This window comes from Simochromis diagramma, unplaced genomic scaffold, assembly GCF_900408965.1.
Source record: "Simochromis diagramma unplaced genomic scaffold, fSimDia1.1 OVJJ01000603.1, whole genome shotgun sequence".
Lineage (NCBI taxonomy): Eukaryota > Metazoa > Chordata > Actinopteri > Cichliformes > Cichlidae > Simochromis > Simochromis diagramma.
Window position 1 is genome coordinate 21,936,902 of NW_024387414.1, and position 18,040 is coordinate 21,954,941.

General features: G+C 39.5%; 1 protein-coding gene across 3 annotated transcripts in view; it reads right to left on the bottom strand.

The window, feature by feature from the left end:
- ankrd11 (ankyrin repeat domain 11) overlaps positions 1-18,040 on the bottom strand; it is a 117,758-nt gene that overhangs the window by 69,989 nt on the left and 29,729 nt on the right. For 2 of the 3 annotated variants that reach the window (XM_040010646.1, XM_040010644.1), the window contains exon 2: positions 17,182-17,261. The exons of the other annotated variant lie outside the window; for it this stretch is intronic. The gene's annotated coding sequence lies outside the window, so the exon portion shown is untranslated. The remainder of the gene's footprint in view (positions 1-17,181; positions 17,262-18,040) is intronic. 3 annotated transcript variants of the gene reach the window in all.

The following is an 18,040-nucleotide window of genomic DNA, read 5'->3' on the forward strand; positions in this document are numbered from 1 at the left end:
CCTGAGACATTCAAATTTACATATCAGGGCCTGCACGGCTTTCCAGCCAGCCAATCATATATGTGGGCTGAGGCATTCAAATTTGGATATTGGGGCCTTCGTGGCTTCTAAACCAACCAGTCATCCATGTCATATATCTCTAAAAATTCATATTTTAATGATAAATTGTCAACACTTGACGATTCCCCATCTCTTCTGAACAAAACGATCTAAGAACAACCACTCTAACCCCTACGGTTAGGTAATTATGCCCATTTGTTTGAGGGGAATCCTCAATATGAGAAATAGACTGCAAAAATCCTGTGTCTCTCTGTGCTTCGTGCACCTGTTTTGTACACAGCCTCTCTGATTGGTGGATTCAAATTCAGCAGCTCCCAGGCTGCTTGACTGACCTAGAAACTTGCTTCTCTCTCCGTGTGTGCGTGTGAGTGCGCGCGTGAGAGAGAGAGAGAGAGAGAGACTGACTCTCTTTAGGGCAGCATCTCATTGTTTGATAAAAATATAATATATTCAGAATGGTTGACTGGCATAGACCCTGTGTGTGTGTGTGTGTCTCTCTCTGTACATTTCTGTATTTATTTGTATTTCTTTTTTTCCCCCACAGGTGAACAATAATTAGTTTTGAGAGAGCTTAACCATGTTCTGTTTTTTTTTTTCAGCTTGTCATTTTACTTTTCCAGTACTTTCACTTAAGTTATTACTATTCTGCTCAATCATAGTATTTGTTCTAAATCATTGTTATTATGCTATATTGTAGTATTTCTGCTAAATCATAGTATTTCTACTATATTATATTTTTCTTTCTAAATATAGCATTTCTGCTATATAATTGTATTTCTGCTATGTTATAATATTTGTGCTAAACTAGAGTATTTGTGCTGAATCATAGTATTTCTGCCAAATTATAGTATTCATCACAGTGTCTCTGGTAAATCACAGTATTTCTGCTATGTTGTACTATTTTGCTAAATCATAGTGTTTCCGTAATGTTTAAGTATTTTTGGCTAAATATATTCTTTCTGTTATCTTATACTATTTCTCCTAAATTCTTATATTTTTGAGAAGTTATCATGTTTCTGGCAAGTTACAATATTTCTGCTATGCTATTGTATTTCTGCCAAGTATTATGTTTCCTCTAAGATATTGCAGTTCTGCTAAGTTATAACATTTTAGCAAAGTTCTTTTGCTTCTGCAAAGTTTTTACAATTTCTGCAGCTTTTCAGCTTTTTCAGCTAGTTTTTGCAGACAGCTTCAGCTTTAAAGCATCCACACTGCATTTTCGCAGGAAATGCAAATTTTTCTAGTTCACCATTGTAAGAGGAAGGAACCCTTGAACCCTTTTCACTAAATGAAACACAGAAAGAGAAAATAAAATGCAACATTTAATCAACTACTGACCAATCAAACTACAGACACCAACGCTCTGTTCATAATCATTCCCATTTATTTATACCATGATGTTATTAATTACACAAATAATACATAAAAAGTTCTGTACCAGCAATACCAATTCAGAGCGAATCAGTGCATCATTGTTTTTTGACACAAGAGCTCACTTTAAAAACAAAGCCTCTTCATGCTTCTTTGGCAAGATTATTCTACATTTACAACTAAATGCCCTTAGTCCTGTGTGACAAAGGAATATCTTTTCTTTATTTTTTTTTTTACATTTCTGTCAGTGAAAAACAAAACTTCAGGACCACAAAGGAGCACTTCAAAGTCACCATAGATCTGAATCAACTCCTGTGAGACAGTCATAACAGAAGTGCACGTCATAAGCTTTGCAATGTTGGCACTTTATTTGTTGCTTTCAGCGCCAACACACAGATACAAACTACTGCACCAAGTGCGAAATTGGAGCTTTTACATTAGTATTTCCATACAACAGCATACAGGTTTCATATGAACATTAAAGTGCTACCTACAAAAAAGAAGCCATCTGAAATCAACATTATAGTCTGCAATGCAGTAGACTATACTATATTTATTTTCTTATATACTTATATTATATACTGTATTTTACATGGAGGGCACTATAGTCGAGATCACTGAGTACTAAAGATGATACCATGACATCAGCTACAAAAACTACAGATTCAAACGCAGTTTCACCTTATTTAGACTTTGGTGACTCAGATGACATCCATGTATGGCAGTAGCTGGTGTGTCGTTTCAATTCTGCAGGGACTGAACATTTAAAGATATTTCAGCTCTTCATCGCACTTAAAACTGCTGTTACTTTTAGAATCAAGACATCCTTGTTTCCCCTGACACAAACAGGTTAAGTAATTAACAAAAATAAAACCAACCAAGCAAACAAAAACACTGGTATCGGTCATTTGTTATTCAAAACATCTGGATTGTTTCAGAATTTCATAACTGACACATTCACAAAAATTTGTGACAGTGCTCTTGTACACAAAAAACCCCAAACAACTTCAAGTATGTGCGTGGTGGTTTTCAAAACACTCCATGATGAGGTCATTTTAGCCCATTGGTAAGTGGCTTGCCAGGCAACACAATAGTGGTATAATGTATCATGCGTAATTCAACTTTCATGGACCAAAATGCTTTTATAAAGTGTAGGTGTACAAATGCAAACAATGGCTCATTTTATTCCATTACTATATGTCTGCTAGGCAACACTACAATATATCTAATATAGGTAAAAATGGTCAGGGGGATAAGCTGAACCTGTGCATCAACTATGGTTGCTCAACTCTTCGTGGTCCAAGAGGAGGGGACACACGGACACACACAGCAGTTTTGTGCATGGGACTAAGAGATATAAAATAGCTATTGTTGTTGTGATTTTGTGCATATAATTCAACACTTGCCAGTCTACAAACACTGTGGTTAAAATGCAATGATTTTTTGCCATTTCAATGTCAATATCCATATAGCAGACTGTGCAGAATGCATGGTATTTAATTCTGGACCTGGAACAGCACAGCCATCTTCTGTGGTAAATTTCTAAGAATTAATACAATAGGCTTTGCAAATCCATATGTAAATTTAGCTCAACTTTTACTCAATTCACAATCTCAACTTTCCAGTTTCTGCTATGCAAAGGAGTTCAAAGAACAGTCCTCTGTTCTTTGAGGTCAACGATGTTGTTGTTGATTTGCAGATCATCGCTAATGTCTCTTGAAAAGACATTACACATCTGTCAGTCATCCCCATCAAGTTTTGACAAGCTCATCTTCCTCTTTTCTTTTTTCAGCAGCAAAGACCTTTGTTCGTAAAAACTTGAATACTGCACAACTGGCTAAATTCACTAAGCGTCACCAGCTCTTTGCAATGGCATAATGGTACCTGGAAAAAATATTAAAAAAAAATGTGTACAGAGGTAGCAGCTTGGACTGTTCGTTATTTACATTATTTTATCATTTTCCTTCTCACTTAGGATTTAAGGGTACACAGCAGGTTATAGCTGACTGACAAAACCTTACATGTTCTGTGGCTGAGTAAGTTCTGTGATGTGGCCAGGAGCAACAGATAAAGGTGGAGGGCAGAAAATAGACAGTAACCACACCTCTGATGTCTTATCTGAACACATCACTGTCACACGTATACACACACACACACACACACACACACACACACACACACACACACACACACACACACACACACGGCACTAGCTCCTCATAAGCACAAAAACCTTCTCAATGTGAGGGTGGATGAAGTGAGTCACTCTCCCTTCTGGCCATGGGGGGAAAAAACAAAACAAAAACAAAAATCAAACAAAACCCAAACAAAACGGCAATCTGTGGCTCAGACAAGGTTTTAACAAGTTTGCTTTCAATAGATACAAAATGTAAAATGTACTTCAAGAGCAAAGATAGGTCAATTTGTAGCTTTTGTAAATGTAACATCTGTTAAGTCGTGTTAATCAGCCTAAAGCTTTCTCATCAGACTAATCACTCTCAATTTCACATGTTCTATGATATTCAGCCCCAACTTTGCCTTTGACTGGCTAATCCTCATAGCTTGGTGATGGGCTGAATAGATAGAGTGAGACAAAAATGTCAGGGTAAGAGCCAATCACAGGTAAAGTACGGGGATTTGGGAATATGAGCAGGAAATAACAAACAAATTAAAGTAATTGTGTTCGTGTACGTAACACCAAAATGGATAAAGACACGACAAAGCCTATAATTGGAAGGTCTTTTGATCTTTCTGTCTTTTGACTCACCGTATTTTTAGTGTTTCATCATTTAAGGCACAATATTTTATAAACTCTAACCAAATTAATTCATTAAAAACAGGAGACTGAACAAAACTGTGTTTACATTGATTTACTAGCTTCACAAGATGGGTGCATTTAGCGGTTGAAGACAAGGAAGTATTAATGAGGTAACACATAATCACAGTCTTAGGGAAAAGGTGGCAGGACCAGAGGGATTATGTCCACGGGTTTCTGTAAATAATTTTTTAGTTGCCCTGAGCTGCAGTTCATTAAAACCAAAGGAATAGGCCATCGACTATCTTTGATAAACAGAGTGTTGGTTTCCCCAACAACACTTCTAAATATAACCCTCACAACTGGAGCAAATGTTGAATAATGAAGTGGAAAAGGAATACATTGCCGGGGAAAAAAAAAAAAATCAAACCCACAAATTTAAATGAAATAATTCACTTTTTCCCCCTTTCAAGGGTCCCAGCCAAACACATGGAAACCTTAATATGCCATGTGACACACCTAAGATTCCCATGTTCTCCTTCTTTATCCATCCTTACACATCTGAAGTCTTGCTGTCAGACCTCAGAATTCAGGTTGGTACACACACACACACACACACACACACACACACACACACACACACACACACACACACACACACACACACACACACACACACACCCACCATAACATAACATAAAGAAGAAAGAAAAAGAAATGGTGCCAAATAGCAAAAGTATAAATCATACTGGTCCTCTACGTCTCTAAAACACCTGCTACATCAACATACACTACTTAATTTTCCTCCAACTCAAAGGGCATGGAGGCAAATGAAGAGAAGCACTCTCAGTAAATACTATCCAAAACAAGCGGTGTACCACACATACAGACACAAACTGACATAACTGGAAGGTCATCTTTGGAGGACCTATGCAAAAAAAAAAAAAAAAAAACACGTCTAATTAATCAGATGGCATTTCTATTAAAAAAAAGAAAGAAGAAAGAAGGGAAAACATACACATATTCAAACCTACATATATATGCGCTTACACTACTACGAAAATAAATAAAACACTGAACAAAAGCAATACTAAGGCCCAACTGACTCTGACAGAGATTAAAAAAAATATCAGTAGTGTCACAAGATGAAAGAGGTACAAAATAACTCGCATGAACAGAAGAGTTTTGATGGCTGCTAAATAAAGAGATCAGTACACAACCCTTCTTTGGGTGAAACAAGTAAAATAGTATAAAAAGAAATATAAAGCACAGCTAGCTGTCTTGCAAAAGTCCTGAATATATCTTTTAGATCAGAGGTCAGGGCCTTAAAGACCATGCCTTCCCAACCCCCACCACTCATGACCCCATAAAAAAAATAAATAAAAAAAAAAAACTATAGACTTGATAGCTTTCAAACAAAAACCTCAGTGCTCCACCCCTTTTTCTAGTTGACCGTGGGTCTCCTGCTCTCCTTCTGTTATGGTTATCTACATCTCTGAGAACAATAACATTGACTCAGTGAAGCCCAGAGAGAGCTGAAGAGGAAGGACCACAGATGTCTGTCCCGCCACCCACCCCCATGCCACACTCAGCTCTCGCTTCTATTGGTAGATGACAAAGGGGAGGAGAAAGGGCGAGGACACAGTGTAGCTTAACAAAGGTTGTTGTGGTGGCAAAAGGTGCGTAGTTGGTAGGCCTGCTAAAGGGGTACCAAAGCTATTGTTAACAAATGTGTTCCTTTAGAGAAAAAAAATGACACTATGTTACAGAGAAGCCAAGATAATACTTAAGACAACTGTGTGTTGTCCTTCAAAACCTGTGGCACAGCTTGACAGGCAAAAAGACAAAGTCAACCAACCTGCCCAACCACTCCAACGTGACAAAAAGTGCTGGTGGCATGTTTTTAGATTCAATATGACACACACACACACACACACACACACACACACACACACACACACACACACACACACACACACACACACACACCAAGAAAAAACATCTCTTTCACAGAGTGAGCTTCCCTCCTTATCAACAGGCAGACGTGGTATTGATCCTCCCCTGGGGTTTTCTATTTACAGTCCGCTGGTTAACACAGAGAGCAGGAAGGGAGTCTTCCAGAAACTTTACTCAGCAACCATCGATTTGTCATTAAACCAGAACCTCACATTCCTTCATCAAATTTGCGAGTCCAAAACAACTAAAACAGAGGGCATGTAGTCCCATATTTTGACATGACTTTACACCCTAAACACAATGGAGTGGGCAAAGTGAAAGAAAGTGTTTCCTGTTTTATCAAAACAACCTAAGGAACATTTTTAGTAACATGCTGCTGTTGGGAGTGTTTCTGGAACTAAAAGAAAATGAAAATGCTTTCAAAAACTATGTTTATTCTTCATTTGACGTCACACACAGTGTAGTAAACAAAGCTTAAAATTAAAATCATATCGCAGTGTATGGATGTGCACAATAACAAATTACCAGTCTAAAGAGCAATAGTGAGTCTAATAGAACTGATAGTCTTTTCTGAATGTTTAATCTATGACCAACAACTGTCTACTTGCTTGGGTGTTACTACACAGGCAGAAAAAGCATTACATTGCTTGGTGCATATCAGTAGATGTCTGCTTTTTTTAAATGACTATTTTGAGAGCATTTGTATTGATAGCTTATAATAAATTTTGGACATTTGCTGTAGATTTTGGAATAACTGCGGGAAAGTCGACAAAAACTCAGGTCACATGCAAACCCTCTATGGTTATGCTTGTAGACAAATTGGACAGGCCAATGCAGTATGGTCACACTGAAACCACTTTAAGGACATACTCCTGCTTACAAGTGCTGAACAAGTCAAGCTTACAGGAGATAGAGATGGATGCCTGTCTGCGGCAAATGGGTTTTTATACACAAGTGTCAGTAATTATATATTTGCAGGTGAAATCACCATCAATGAAAGACGGCCTGAGCAATAACACAGACTAAAACAGTTGGCAGAGAGCCGAGGGATCTCACAAGTTATGATGACTTTATATCCCAGAAAAAGCAAAATAGTCCCAGGACAAACAAGCTAAGTGCTGGTTTGGCTGAGAAAGCAGACAGCAAAGTGCACCAGGGAGGGGAAAGAGCTGGAGGGAGACAGCAGTGGACCAACATGGAGGCAGGAGCCATGTGTTAGCACAGTTCATGACACACAAACTGTGTAACTAAAAGTCTGCAAAGGCACAGTCTCTCTTTTCGCTCTGATTTGTGTCCATCTTCTTTGCTTGCTGGTATTAGCATCAGTGTGCATCCCATCCCCCCGAACTCCATGCACACCCACAGTCAGCTACTCCGCTCCCTTCCTTCTGCTCTGCAGAGAGACGTGCAGGTTTGGCGAGGCCCAGAGGATGAAGTGGCGTGGGAAGGGTTAAGTCCAAACAGATCCATCTGCTTCCTCGTCTGTCCTCCTGGCTGGCTGCTGGCCCCAGCCCAGCTTTTACACAGTCTGAAGCCTGACGCAAAGCATACACAAACAGACACAACTGGACTGCACACATCAAAAGCCACCATGCTGACAGGTATGAGTATTTTTGCAAAGCACTTTGTGATTTACAGGGGGAAATGTTTTCCAGATAGCAATAAACAAGATACTAATGCTCTTTTTTCTGTCCCTCTTTATTCAACATTTGAGAATATCTTTAGTTTCACTAAATTCACTCAGAACATACGAAAAGACAGCTACAAGAAAAACTCCAGACCTATTTACTATATTTTTATAACTATATTTTAAAAATGTTTAATGTTTAGAACAGTAAAGTTAGCCTGTCACAGAATGTTCATCGTTATTAAATGGGCATTTTTGCCCATTTTGGTTGGACTCAAACCTGGTGCCCCCTGCATTTCAGCCATATAGCATTTGTCTTCCGTTCAATCACTGAACTAAACTAGTGGCCTGAATTTTTATCTAAGAAGTGATTCTGAGGACCATGTTTGATATCTGTCCTTGGCTGAGAAGTTACAGTTATAAAGGCCAGCATTTTATTTTTTCTTTCACTGTGCTGTCAGTAAAGTATCTACAATGATACACCCACTCAGAAGCCTTGAAGCTAAAGAAGCCTTTCTAAAACATCTCCAACAATATTCAAAGCACAGCACAGTGAAGCTAAGGACGTTAATGTGAACTAGATGAATGGTCAGTCACACAGAGCTCATGATTATAATCACAATTAGAGTGCACGTAAACACTGATCCCCATTTTTTTGTAACCACAAGTGAAAACTAGGGGGTGTTTAGTGTCAACAATAACACTAAACACCAAAAGCACAGAAAGAGTCAATATAAAGCAAGAAGGCTGAAGTAGAGAAATAAGCTTAGTAGAGAAGCATAAAAAAAATCTCCACCTATAAAAACTCTTTCAGTTGTGTTCATGTTCGGACCCATCCATGCCACATACACAGCCGAACAGCTGCAGGAAATCAAAGGCAGAGACAGAAAGGAAGGGGACACCCGTGTGCACTGCTGCACGCACCCTTATAAAAAGCATGCGTTGTCACTGAGAGGGACAGGCTGTCTGATGAAGGAACACCTGGCTAGGGAGAGGCCCAAACCTGCTGAACCTTCGCAGTCTTGCTGCATTTGCACTGAAACAACACAACAATAGAGGGCTACTCCTGTGCAGTATACTATTCTGCATTTGCAAAGGTGAAGTTAACACAGAAGGACTCTGTTTAGGCTGTTGACACTGAGGTGTGGGAGAGTGAATAGGAGAAAAGACAAGAGAGAGATAGAGAGAGGGGCGTGCAGACTTACACTGTGTCAGACAACAAGGTCAGCCCATCCCCGGAGAGGTGTTGGCTTTCTAACAGAGCATAGCTACTTGAAACCAAGGTCACTGCTCTGTGGCTGTGAGAGGGACTGGAGAGTGGGGCCAGACAGGGACAGCTTTGCCACATATGTTGTGCGGCCTCAGTGAGTGAATAACTGGGATTTCGTAGGTCTGTTTGTGTGTGAGCATGGCTTGAATGGATGAAATTCAGATCAGTGGCAGAAAATAAATAAATAAAAGAACAAATAACATATCTACACCCACTCAGGGCTAAATTTCCTGAAACCAGATGCTTTTCTGACATAAACAAATCAGAACACAGTCCATTATCGGTGCTATTATGGCTAGAAACTGTAGAGTACGGATCTTAGCCGCTCTCTGCACTCATTCAACATTTAATGGCCCTTTGCTTGCCTTTTTTTTTTTCTTTTTTTTTTTTTAAACTGCTGTTCTAGGAGAGGAGATTTACCGAGTAGCACAGATTCTAAACACAGTAAAACATATGGTTAAGTTATGCAATTTATACCAACTCTTAATCCAGGTTAAACCATTACAACTGACACAGAAGCATGAAACTGAAAACAAGACAACATGAATCGCTTTGTTATCTTTCCACTGTCCTCACTTTCAGTAATAAAAAATAAGGGTTATTTCTGCTCACAATGGGCGTTTGGAGGGTGACCATGCATATCTGCATGATTAGTCCACGCCATTAAGGAAATGTGTCTGTGTTACCCGACATAAAAGCAGTTTATGCTTTTTCCTGTTCTGCCATGTAGTAAGTACTTTTTAAGTATATTAAATCCCACTTACAAAAAGCTTCCTTTTGGTGGAAAACCAAAACCTCTTTTTTAGCACCAATTTTGAAGTTCGCTTAACCAATTAAACAAACACTTATTTAATCTATCAAACAATGTTGGCACGCGACAGCATGTGTCATTGCTTGTGCTCTTGTCAGTAAGATCTAAGACAACATTTGAGAGCTTGAAAATATGAATACGATTTAGGCTTGCACACACTATCACCACCACCCAGCATTTCTATTTATGCACAACAGCCACAGGGGCTGAAAGAGGGTTATTGGATGGACAAACAAAACCAAACTGTGTAGGGAAGGGAGGACTACTTCAATGTTATCTTATCCTCCCCCACCTTGGACAACGGCCTAGCAGCTCTAAAATTAGCCGTCACATCTAAACACAGTCTTTGGTGTAGCAGCTACTCTTTGATGGGAACTTGGCTCATTGCTGACACACTGAAAGCGCACTCAAGCCTGTCTCAAAATGTAGAGATGAAGCAGAGATAGTACACAAATACAAACCAGACGAGCATAGCCCTCTCAATTTTTACAAATAATCTAGAAGAATGTGGAGGAAGTTATTATTTTAACTGATTTCCCCTTAAAGAAAGAATGTAATGTAACAATTGTAATTTTACAAAATGACAAGCATCTTCTAACAATAAATAAATCCAACAATAATTATACTGCCACATGACAAAAATGAAAGTGAGCTGCTATGATGTGATGTTTAAGATCAGGTCGAAAAACAAGAAGTGAAAGAAGAAAATGTGACTCAGCAAGGAGACTTTGTTTTTTTAAATACAGGGTTCCGGCTGATGATAGAATAAGTAGCTGGCAATTCATAGACCACCAACATCATGATGCAGCAGTGAGCCTAAATCAGTCTAACCATCAGGTACACTTCCTCTTTGTGCGTGCGTGTATTAACATGTACTTTAGCTTGAGGAAAACACTGCCTGAGAAACAACCATGACCTCCCAGCAAGAGCAGATTTAAGGTTTTTTTTGTTTTTTTAAATAGATGAAAGCAGACCAACATCCTGTGTTCATAGCTATGCAGTGATACCACTATTTTGTGTGCTTTTAAGCAAATATAGGAGCGGGATTAGATATAAATGCTATGTTTACAGTATTGAATGCGTTGGCCACTCACACTCTCTCTCGGTGTATAACATTTTGTATACGCATGCATTCTTTAACAAAAATATACAATAAAAAGACAGAAAGAAAACCCTAAAGAATAATAAATTAGAGAAATGTCCAATCTGATTGCGCACAAATGCAGTATGAAATATAGCAGCATGCAGTGATGAGGGGCCAAGTAGTTCAGCAGGTTACAGTCACCATGGCAACCAGATCTGAATCGTGTTAAAAGCGCTGAAAAGAAAAAAGTATTTATTTCCCCTTTTTGCAGTACCCCTTGGTCATTCCTAATGGAAGGGTTTTTTTGTTTTGTTTTGGTTTTTTTTTTTTTTTTTTGGGGGGGGGGGGGGGGGTGCCTGTGGTCTGTGAAAATAACCCAATCACCCAATTGTAAAGTCAAGGTGGCATGTTATCAAACAAAAGACCACATTTGTCTTGTAGCTTCCAACAGAGTTCAAATACAGAGTTGTAGAATTTCATTTTAACAAAAAAACAACTGTGTCAATTTTTCTGTGAGGATTGAAAAAGAAAAAACAAAACAAAAACAAAAACTGGACTACATGTTGATTTAATACCTTCCAACATGGCTGAAATTGGTGCCACGAGCTGATGTGAATTCTGCTCTCCTAGGAATTCATAAGAGTCCTTTTTTGATAACCAAGTGTAATTGCACGTGGTTTGAAAATCACACGCATAAATGAACACTCAAAATAAAAACCTACTGGCATAGCTAGACTGCTTGATATAGTGACACAAAACTTAAGTTAGAAATTATGAAAAAAAACAAAAAAACAAAAACGATGATCTATGAAAAGAGGTAGTAACAGTTGAACTTCTTCACCCTAATTATGTGTTGGTTCGCAAATATGGTGTCAACTGTCTCTAAAGACATGCTATTAAATTCTTACAAACAGAATAAATGGCTTTGCAATGTCCGTGGCTTCTAAGAGTCAATCATGTTCTGCCAAATTACTTAAACCACTTTTCACCACTGAAACAATCTGTTAACTATCCCAAATTCATGGCAGAAAAAACAGCAGTAATAAGGAGCAAGCTCAATGCTGCAAGATGTGTTTATGTGCCTGCCGCCATGCGATGCTTTGTATTCTTTTCACTCTCACACCTACGAGTTACTTCCACTCACTCATAGTGCTAAATGGTCTGAACCTTCGTTACACGGAGAAGACTGGCCTCCCACTCACTACCCACTAGAAATGGCATTCTGCCACATGGGGAAGAGGGTGTCTGTGTGAGTGTGCTAAAAAAGCACAGGACAATGACACAAAAACAATGAGGGAGTAGTTAAACTCTCTCACAGCCTGTGATCCTTGAAATATTTCACATCAAATGCAAGTCAAAGTCCAACACACTGATATGGAGCCGCTGGGTAGGAAGCTAAGCTTAGTACTGCATTCTCTCTCTTCCCATTTTCCTGAATCTCAACAATCTATAGTGGACCTCAAATTCCTATGCCTAAGATGTGAGCTCTCTGCCATTCAGTGTGGCTATTAGCGTATTTCTCCAAACTCTATACCACAGTGCTTTGCCTGTTCCCTGTAAACAGGCTCCTTCTATACAGCATCAGTATGCAGTTTGCTTCAGGGGGAGGAGGAGCAGTAGCACAGGAGAGGAAAAGGGAAGGCTGGGAAAACAAAGCCTCTATGGTCCTCTCTCCAGCCGGGCCATGCCGAGCCGCAGTAGCGGGGGCGAGTTATGTAATGTGACTGGCAGGGCCCACTTCCCTGTTCAGAGCTGCCGCTCACACTAATCCCCACTGAGGAACAAGCCCTGCTTTAGAGAAGGAAGAGGAGATAGAAGGGGAGTTGTGAGGGAGCCAGTGGAGGAGGTGTGATTACAAGAATTTTTCCCTTTCATCTGCACCAAATCGAACACCCAGACATCTCCCCTCTCAGCTCCTCTTTTGAAAGATAAAAGAATTATATCAGCACTGCTGATGGCTGGCTACAGCATAGACTGAGACAGAAGCCATGCAGTAAAGACACGTTCCCATCACTTAGGAATCTTTCTGATGACTAATTTATCAGTTGTTTAAAGCAGAGAAAGACTAAAAACAAGAAAACATTTGAAACAGGATACAATCATGTGCTACATGTGAATTTAGAATCCTTCGATAGTCAAATCATATTTTAAATGCTGCAGATCTGTGTGGTTCTTCCTGTCCACACAGAACGTGGTTAATGGCAACATACTGGCCAGAGACCATAAAGTCAAACCTGACTTCAGGCGACAAAAGGTATATTAAAGAATACCTCTGATAATGGTTAATCAGTAATCAAATCTGGAACTGCCACTGGATAGACATGACAAGTCTATCACTTCATATGTGGGTGGGGCTTCAGCTACACCACTTCAGATTAAATTTATCTAGTGTGCCAGCAGCCTTTCGTTGTTACAGGTTAGTGTCCACACTGCCTGTGCAGAATGCTGCTACGCATGTGTCAGTTTACTCGGACACAGCCAATATACAACCGCTCATTTTCTACAACAAAGTGCTGCAGAACTGGCTGCTTCACTCAGCTGTCATCTGCTTACTTTTCACCTTGCTTGTTTACAATTTCCAGACACAGAAGGAAAGAGGGGCGCAGCCGTCTGTTGAGGCTGCTAGTGGTGGGTGGCATCAACCAACAGAAAACTGGAATTGCATATAATAAAAACAAACAAACAAACAGAAAATTGGATTAACTAGCTGGTATTTCTGGTGGTTACTAGTGAGGACAGACAAATGGTGGTCATAGTTCACACAAGACACTAGCTCATAAACGTAGTTCTACAAACATATTTGTTAAACATTTCTGTCAAAACGCAGTATGGATGCTGATTAATAAAGAAGTCGGCGTAGAGGCTTTGGTGCACCGTAGTAGAACCTCTTCTTTCAGTCATGTTATGAAAAATCTGTGCTCGTTATGCAACCCATTCAGCTACACAATCTTGATCAGGAATCTCTACTTCAGGCCGAGAAAAATGAATGTGAGAAAAGATAACGCTAAAATGATGTCTGCACCATTTGTACGAGCAGATCACTGTTAACCCCACATAAAACTCACGCAGACAACTCAAGCAGACATGACACCAAAACAGTCATGTTGGTAATAATAAACACACAGGGCAGAGAAAAGAACAAGTAATCACCAGGAACCTCAGTCAATTCTGCTAACCACGGAGACCAGGTGGAGGATTTAAAGCGGTTAAAAATAAAAGTCTGATTCTGATTTACTGAGCTGCTTGCCTGGAAACCATGTGACCAGCATCACATGAGGAGAGGGAGGAGGAGAGTGGCAAAGCGCACACACGCACACACATACACACACACACACAATGTGCTCCACTCCTGGCACGATAATAAGCTTTGTGATCAGTTTCCTTGGTTTCCACTGACAGTAAGCAGATATAGGCAGCTCGGAGAGGTAAACAGAAGCTGCTCTTGCTAGTGCACGGCCACAGGCGCAGAGACGCGAGAGAGGCGGATGGGGAGGAAGCGCAAGCGAGTCAAAAACAGAGAGAGATGAATTTGTGCAGAAGAAGAGGTGCATAGGCAGCCTCGCAGCTGTTGGGTGTCGGGCAGTGCAGACAGTCCAGACGCTGAACCTTCAGCAGCTGAGTTAAAAAAACAAAACAAAAAAACCCCCAAACAACAACACATTCAACTATTTTTTGCCCTTTCATTTCAATCTCATCTGTGAATTATATTTAACTGCTACCAACTTTACTGCATTTCCTGCCACAAGGCAGTGCGTGTTTGTTGATAGAAGTACAATAAAATGGGTTGTGCTCTCAGCTACTCGCATTAATCAAACATAAAGATGTGTTTGTGCGTGTGCAATGCATGTGTGAGTGAGACAGATAGAGGGTAACGGAGGGCTTTTGTTGGACACATGCTAGTTCTGCACTACATGAGCTGTGACCTACTTTTTTACAGTCTCACACACACACACAAACACACACAGCCTTTGACAATGGGACAGGAAAGCAGAGGTTAGGCTTGCACTAAGCCCTATTCTTAATACATGCATTCCAATGGATAGAGCTCAGGGGCTGCTGAGCTTTCAGCCTGCCTGTTGGTACAAGCATCTCCTGCACAGTCTCATGCATGCCTAACAATACAGAGTAAATCCGACTACTTGTAGCATTTAAGCACATATGTGCATGTAAAGGGTCTAATGATAAGTAGAAAAAAAAAAGAGCATTTTATAACTGATATATATTTGCAGCAAAAGTGAAAATTCTGAATAACAAAGTTTGCTTTTTAAAAATAAAACAAACCATTGGTAAGTATATAAGCTGCACTGCAACAAAACATGTTTGCCCTCATAGAAACACTTAACACAATTGTGATGTTTATTTCAATTTAGTCAGTAACTCATTAGAACATACCATATGATGATGCCATAGCACCAGTGGAGCTTTGATAGGCTTCAGGGGAAATAAAAAACTGCAAATCCCATGAAAATGACATCTTTTCCTATTTTTGTAGTCAGCGGTGAGCATGAAACCACATGGAGGTTCATGCTGACAACTTGATGCCGTATATGCTAATGTAGGAGGTGCTCTGAACAGCTGATCAGATCGATAAACTGTTTGGAGTATGTTTTTGTTGTTCCATGCATTTTTTATGTGATTTTTGCAAACCCAAATTAGGAGGGCGATATGACCAAAAATATTTATCACGATATACATTTGAAAATTTACGATAACGACATAACTGACGATATAATTGACACTAGACAAGATACTTTACAACTCCACAACTTTATTCGTGCAAAAAAAATATAAAAAAAAAAAATCAAGGTATTTTCACTTAAACGAGCAGCTGTCTTTTATGTGCATTAAAGTTATATAAAAATTTAACAGCACAAATGCAAATTCCTTGCTGACAGTTTAACCAAAAGGCATTTCCAGTGGAAATTGGCAGACATATCCTCAGCATAACCATGTATAATATCCACAAAACTTAAAAAGAGGTTATACACACACAATACCGTAATACTATGCTGAAGCACAGTACGTATCACTCCGCGAGGCTCCTGCCGATGATAGCCGCAACACTCCGACAATCCATCAAGCTGTGCGGCTTCGTAGCTTAGCAAAGTCGTACTAAAACATTTGACAGATTTCCGAGCGCCGTGTACCACATAAAATCGTTTCGAGGTCAGTAAACACAACTAGAATTCATACATAAGGCACACGGGATTATAAGGGGCACTGTCGATTTTCAGAAAAATCAAAGGATTGATTTTAAGTGTGCCGTATTTTCCAAAAAACACGGTAATAACAACGGCCCGCTAGCATGCGCTACCAAAAATAGTGCTTTGTTGTGTATCTGATGGACAAAAGCTAAACCAGTTCCACACTACTAAAGTTGCAGCATTTTTACAAACCAAGTGTGGGTCATCTGTTTCATTCAACAATCCGCTTTCGCCCTTCTTATTCCCTGTCGCCGGCACGCTTTTTCCGCCATGTGCGTATGAAAACAAAGGCACTGCGCATGTGCGTTTTACCCATATTCTATCGTGATATTTCATTTTCCTATCATTGCCCGACATTAGACCGGTATTACCGTGAATGGTATGATATGGCCCAGCCCTACCCCCAAATGGAAGAAAACAGTGGTCTGGGACATGTTAAATCCGGTATATCCAAGTCCAATTTGTCTGGTTTTAGATGCCAAAAGAATTATTACTCTAGCTTATTTGGTTATACCTGGATTTCAAAATGGATGTTTGATAGTAAAGGGCATGTTGGGAATAACACGGAGAGACTGTCACACCGCACCAGAGCTGGAGTTATCCATTTTTTCATTTTTCTTTAATAGAAACTGGTTTTACACAAGATCTGGTTTTACACAAGATCATATCAAACAAGTTTACTTGCAAAATATCCAAATCTAATTCTTGGGGGGCTCTACAAATATATCACAATCAAATTAGTCAAGAACTTCAGGAGAACAAGCTATGAATACAGGGTCACCTAAACTAAAGAGAGGTCAATTCAGAGCTAACTCTCCAATCCATAGCAAACACCTGAAAACTTCTCCATGTGAATATCATTTGATTCCTGTGCTCTCCTCGTAAAGAATGTCTTTGCACACAACATGCATCCCAATCCCAAAAAGCCCTCAAAAGAAACAAACAGCCATAAAACATCTTTTTAAGAAGAAACTTCTCGCTAGTAGAGGTTCAGTGAAAGAGGCCTAAAAAGACCAAGTAAAAAATTATATTTGTCAACATACCGATTCCATGGCTGTAGGAGAATGTCAGTGGGCTAAAATCCAAATAGAAAATACACCTGCTGCTGCAGAATCCACGAATTCTGAAAAAGGATAAAAAAAAAAGAAAAAGAAAAAGATATATATATATATAATATATATAAAATTATTGAACAGGAAAACACAAACAGTCTCACATTTTTATGCAACACATTCAGATGGACGGAGAAGGTAAAATTTATCCTCAAAGGTTCTCTTAGTTATTTAACTGAGAAAAGCAGTGAAGCATTTTGTCCCCACATTTGCTCCTCCAACTAAACACTAGATACTCCCTTCTTTGTCTTATCAAAAACATGTTACCTCATGTACTTCAAAGTGATTTCAATATGTTACAAAGATAAACTTTTCCTTATCCTTAACCTTCCGCACCTGGACATGTCATGTCCACGCAATTTGAATTTCCATGCGCCGGTGTCCTTTTTATGACTGTATGGTTTGCAAGTCTGGAAAAAAAATTCAACCTCTGAACAACAAGTGACTATATGAAATAGGTCAGAGACAGGTCAACAAGTAATGGCATAAAGAGAAATCCTGAAGTCAGTGTACTGCTGTTGGCCCTGCCCCCAGTCCAACCACACAATGAGGACAAGGGTTTATCAGGATTTAGGCAGCGGGACATGGGAGGGTATTTAACAGGGGCCCAGTGTTGGGTTTGGCATTCCGGTGATTTTGGGACAAAACTCCAATCTGAACCCACACGTATTACATGATTTCATATGCTTTAATGCATTATAACAGGGACTAAAAGGAAAAATTCAATAGCATCTTGTTTTCAGTTTTAGCACAGGCAGGGTGGCAAGTGTGAATGCAAGACAGGATTAAG